General features: G+C 47.5%; 1 pseudogene; it reads right to left on the bottom strand.

The window, feature by feature from the left end:
- Positions 1–4637: 4637 nt before the first annotated feature.
- Positions 4638–5460, bottom strand: LOC101043590 (homeobox protein VENTX pseudogene; annotated as a pseudogene).
- Positions 5461–6065: the final 605 nt, after the last annotated feature.

The raw sequence follows: 6065 nt of genomic DNA, 5'->3' as shown, positions 1-6065 counted from the left end.
GCTCCTCCCTCTGGGGAGAGAGACACCAGCTCTTCCCTGCATCCCCATCAGTGGACTCGGGTGGCTCAGCCCTGCAGGCACCTCAGAGACCCATTTTCCGCTGCCCTTGTCCAGGAGGACCCGCTCTCCCTCTTCGCCGACAGCTCCAGGAGGCCCAGGTGTGCCCCACGCTGACTCCTGGTCTCTAGGCCAGTGCCCCTTTCCCTGACCTTTGACTCCAGTCTGGTCCCCTCCCAACACACAGCATGGAGTGCCGCTCTGAAGGTGAGGAAGGGAGTCTGCAGTCCCCCGATGGGCTTAGAGCCCAGAGTTTGTATATGCATTTGAAAATCAATCTTGGGCAACTTTTCTAACCAAGTTCATAGGATGGCTTCCTGAAAGAAATAGAATCACTGTGATGATGTGCAGAGGTTTTTTCTGCACACACTCACCCCTGTGCACACCACACACACATGCACAGTTTTGATTCCAGCAACACTTCATTCATCTTGATCTGATGCGCTTGCTCTTTTGTTTTCTCCAACAAGGAAGACATTAATTAACTTAAATATGCATTTTCTTATTTTTGCACTTAGGTTTCACATGTTTATTAGCTGTTTGATTCTCTCTTCAAACTGATGGTTTACAACTTGCATCCGCCTATTGAGACATGCGTCCCTGCCCATGCACTTTCTCAAATGCAGATCATAGGTTCCTGCTTGCTTGTTTGCCTTTTTATTTGGCCAAATGTTTTCATATGCAAAATTATTAATGTTAAGAAATTTAATCTACTGACATATTCATTTTGTCATTGATTATAGTCTTATAAAAGGCATCTCCTGGACAAAAGGTAATGTACAATTCTTTAGTTTTTTGTTTTGTTTTTGAGACAGGGTGTCACTCTGTCACCCAGGCTGGAGCACAGGGCTCACTGCAGCCTCCACCTCCTGGGCTCAAGCTTTCTGCTCTGTCAATGTGGAAAACAAGGAGATACCTGTTTTTTGAACCTGATGTTCAAAAAAAGGAAAATAAGTAACTTAGTACTTTAACAGAATATATGCAGTCAGCCAAAGGAAAATGACAATAAAAAGTAAGGAATATTTGTGCCAAGCAAGGAGTGAGAAAATAGCTGCTGTGTTTCTGAGGAGGGAGAGACCTTTGGGATGAAACGGAGGAGGGCATATAGGCTGAGGTAATTGTAATAAGGAAGATGAAAGGGATTGGTCGCTTCAGAGTTAGACCTGGGTCCTAATGAATTTGGCAACAAGCAGATGTCCATGGAATGAGCCATAAACGACTAGCCTAGTTTGACTGTTCACTGGGGAGAAGGTCTTCAAGTAAAAGAGAAGTAAAACATCTGGTTGGAGAGACTGGAAGGCCATGTCGTATGGGACAGGTCAAACCACGGAGGGCCTTAAATGTCAGAGCAGGAAGTGCAGGCTTTATGACATCGTCATATAAGCACTCATAAGGTATTAGAAAGGGGTAATGCACTGAGGAGTCTTATGCTGTCCTTCCGTTTGTTGCTACCTTCCGTCAAGAAACCATTCCTGTGATACTCCTTAAATTAGAGATATAATCACTAGGCAAGCATTTGCTGCAGGGAGGGAGAGGCGATGGACATGTTTGTGGGGTTTCCACCTGCGTTTGTAATTATTCTATTTTATTTCTTGAGCAAAATGATGTAAGCATTAAAGTATCCTGGATGGTGGCCCATACCTTGTGGTACATCTAAAGAATTTACACGTGAAAATGAAAAACAGAAAAAAAAAGGAGGAAGAGAAGGAGGGGAAAGGAAAGGAGAGGAGAAAGGAAGGAATAAGGAAGGAGAAAGGAAAGGAGAAAGGGAAAGAAAGGATACAGGAAGGGGAAAGGGGAAGGAGGAGGAAGAAACCTGGCCAGCCAGCCACCCTACTGTGTATACAGTTCACAGCGTATTTCAGAATCCACCCTTTATTCCAATAGGCAGCTGGACCTGTGCAGTTACCGCCTCGATGGACCTCCTGGTGCTCCTGCAATAAACTGTGTGAAGGTCAAGGCGAGGCTATGGGATGATGCCCATGAGACCCCCCCCCCCCGGGAATGTGGGCACAGCATTCAGAGAAGACAGCTAGAACCTTTGAGAGCTCAGTATTCCATTTCTGCCAGGGGCTGCTCCTGAACTCGCTCTCAAACATGAAGCACACTGGAAATATCTTATCATGTCCATTTTATCACAGGAAAACTGAGGAAGAGGGCCACATTCTGCCCCAGGTAGTAAAGAAGACAGTCATGGTGCCCACCACCTCACTGCCTGCATGTAAAACGCCCACCATATGGAATGTCATTAAATGTTTAAAATTTCTTTTAGTTTATTGACAATGCCTAATGTCTGGAGATTGGACAAGTAGTGATCTTTTAGTGCATTTTCTGAATAGACGGCTGCAATCATGGTAAGCGACATTTCGCCCACCTGTCCTGAAAGTGACCAACATGCAAAGTCACTTTTGCCCTTTTCTTTGACTCTTCTGATGTGGACTTTACCATCTCTCAGCATGAGCCTGTTGCTTGGCTTTCCTCCTTATCCTCCAGCCCGGCAGGTTTGCCTCACCCTCTCCCTGCAGAATCACTGTAAAGATCTGCGCTAGGATAGCTGTTCCCCTCCTTCAGTGTTGAACCGATGCCTGCCTGTCCAGCACACAGGATGCCAGACCCACCCATTTAGTGTGATACTGGCTGAGGATCACTGCTCAACACCCGCAGTCCTGCTCAAGAACCAGGCTCATGACGTGAGCAGCTTGGGACATGTGAGAACATCCCAGAAATACCCAGGCCCAGTCGAGACATGGGCAGATAAAATGGAAAGCAGAGAAAGATACAGGGAGCTCTGAGAGGTGAAATGGACAGGACTGGTAATGATTTGGTCCTGACAGGCAAGGGACATGGGGCAGTCTCACCAGGGGGACTTGGCCATGTGTTTCCAAACCTAGTGATAGTTGTCCCAAACTGAATGGTATCCCCAGATCATAAAATCCAGGCCCTGTTGCCATTCAGAGAATCGTGAAGATAAAATAGGTCTTGAGTTACTCGTATATAAAATAAAGTATCTGCACTATATAATCATAGCCTGGTCACATTCTTTTTCCTGAATCCTATTATATTGGGAGAGGTAAAGCTGTTTGCCCATTCATAGGGATTACTTTGAAGAGTTCAAGACTTCAGGGCTGGAAGTAACTGCACATGTGGTGGACACAGCAAGAGAACTAGAAGGGAACCTGAAGATGTAAGTAAATTGCTGTAACCTCATGATAAATCTTGAACTTTTAGGAGTTACTTCTTATGAATGAACACGGAAAGTGATTTCTTGTAATGAAATCTACTCTTGGTAAAGACACTGTGAACACTGGTAAAATGACAAAGGATGTAGACTCTTCCATAAACTTAGTTGATAAAACAGCTGCAGGGTTTGAGAGAATTGGCTCCAATTTTAAAGAAGTTCTACTGTGGATAGAATGCTATTATCAAATAGCATTACAAGGTACAGAGAGAAATCTTTTGTGAAATGAAGAGACTGTTGATCAGCCAACTTCATTGTCTTACTTTGAGAAACTGCCACAGCCACCTCAGCCTTCAGTAGCCACCACCCTGATCAGTCAGCAGCCATCAACAGTGAGGCAAGACCCTCTTACCAGCAAAAAAGGTTAATGTGGAGTCCTAATTAGACAAAAGAAGTCAGGCTGGCAGAAGCAGAGGACAGCAAAAAGAAGCAGCAGATGAACTACAAGTCTGCCTTTCTTCAAGGTCCAGGACACACAGTCCTCCAGCACAAATAACTCACGATCATCCTGCACCCAGCTATCCCCAGACCCTCGGCTGATAGGAAAAATGCAAGTTAGGGCATTGCAACTTTGGCATTATCTTACTGCACATCGCAGTCTGCGGCCCAAGCACTAACTTACAGAATCTCCAGCAGGCCTTTGTTTCCTTGCAGACGCTATTCTCTTGCTGGCTGCCCATTGCTCTCTTGCAATGTATTTTCATACTTTCCCTGATAAATCTGTATTTTTCTATCTAGAAGTGTCTTAGCAAATTATTTTACCCCCATGCCACTGGCCCAGATAGTCATCACTCCCCCAAGACACTTATGATGTGCTGGAGGCTCAGGTGATCATTAGCATTTTTTAACAATAAAATACTTTAAAATTAAGCTATACATATTCCCCTTCCCACCCCCGCCTTTTTTTTGGAGATGATGTCTTGCCCTGTTGCCCAGCCTGAAGTGCAATGGTGTGATCTCGGCTCACTGCAACCTCCACCTCCCGGGTTTAAGCGATTCTCCTGCCTCAGCCAACGGAGTAGCTGGGATTACAGTTGTGCGCCACCAGGCCCAACTAATTTTTATTATGATGAAAGAAAGTATCATATGCTGAAAGCCCTACCCATAACAAGCCACTTCTGTGTTTGGCTGTGTTCAGGGGCCCTTCATTTACCTAAACCGACCCTTTTGTTAACTTTCAGTGAAGAAGTGGTTTTAATACATATATTCTCAAGAAATCTACAAACTTTTTCGTGGGTCAGGGTGAGAGGTGCCGCCATGATGCAGAAAGAACAGCTGGTAAGCGCCAGATCTTATCTGCACAGACCACGTGGGTGGGAGGCAGGGAGTCACAGGCGCTTCCTCAAAATGAATCCCCTGTCTCTGGCAGAGCACACAGGCCCCAGCGCCCCATGGACAGGGCTGGTCCCAGCGTTTGCACGCCACTTCCTGGGCTTGGGCGGTGGGGGGTGGTCCACCAGAGGCTGCCCGCAGCAGAAAGCCCACGCAGAGGCCAAGGCCTCCTGTTCCACTTGGCAGAGACCCCACAAGGAGCCAGAGGGTAGCATCAGAGCCTGGGGCCCTGCAGGGGTGCCCAAGGACACAGCAGCTGCAGGCCACTGGCAAGGCCAGAAGATGGTGAGTGGAAAGTCGAGGGCACGTGGAGAGACCCCGAGAAGGGGCTGTTCAGCCGGGAGACCGCACTTGCCGCTTGTGTTTCATCCGGCGATTTGGAAACCAGGTTTTTATCTGGACCTCTGAGAGCGGCATCTCCCTGGCCAGCCTCTTCCGGTCCAGAAGGCCCCGGTACTGGTGGTGCCGGAAGTCGCCTTCCAGGCCCCTGATGTGCTTGGTGGTGAAGTAAGCCGCAGTCCTCTCCGGAGCAGGCAGGTTTGAGGACCTAGATTCCTCGATGCTGACGGCCTGAGGGGCTCCTGGTGCTGGATGTCTGGCCCGAGACAAGGAGGCTCCCGGGGAGACACCGGCAGGCCTGGGGTGTGGTTCGGTCCTGGGCAGCTGCTCTGGGAGAGCCAGTCCACCGAGCCAAAGCTGGAGGGCTGCCGCCGGCCACGAGGTGGGGAGAATGAGAGACGCACGAGACGCACGAGACGCACGAGACGCACCGCGGTCAGGTAGGCCAGAGGGAAAGCTGGGCAGGGCTGGTGAGGCGCGTGATCCGTCACCATATATTGTTTTTAAAAGACACAATGCGGTTGCAAACTTAACAGACTACAGTATAGGATACCCATAACTTTTTGTTTTACACTTTATTTTCGTTTTGTTTTGTGTCTGAGATGGGTGCTTGTTCTGTTGCTTAGGCTGGATTATAGTGGTGCATTCTTGGCTCCCTGCAACCTCTGCCTCCAGGGCCCAAACGATCCTCCTGCCTCAGCTTTTTAAGTAGTTGGGACCACAGGTCCACAAACCACCATGCCTTGCTAATTTTTGTGTGTTTTGTAGAAACGGGTGTTGCCATGTTACCTAGGCTGATCTGGAACTCCTGAGCTCCAGTGATTCCCCTGCCTTGGCCTCCCAAAGTGCTGGGACTATAGGCATGAGCCATTGTGCCCAGCCTTGTACCCGTAACATTTATATGCACTGGAAAACAAACAAAAAAATTGTGTGACTCACTTTACTGTGGTGGTCTGGAAGCTAACGTGCAGTATCTTTAAGGTATGTCTATGTTTTCAATATTAGATCCTCATCTGATACAGTTCAAAAATATTTTCTCCCATTCTGTAAGTTATCTCTTCACTCTGTTGATTGTTTCCTTTATTTTTCGTAAGCATTT

Source organism: Saimiri boliviensis, chromosome 13 (assembly GCF_048565385.1).
Source record: "Saimiri boliviensis isolate mSaiBol1 chromosome 13, mSaiBol1.pri, whole genome shotgun sequence".
Classification (NCBI taxonomy): Eukaryota; Metazoa; Chordata; class Mammalia; order Primates; family Cebidae; genus Saimiri; species Saimiri boliviensis.
Note: the sequence above shows the minus strand (reverse complement) of the source record. Positions and strands in the feature narration are given on the sequence as shown.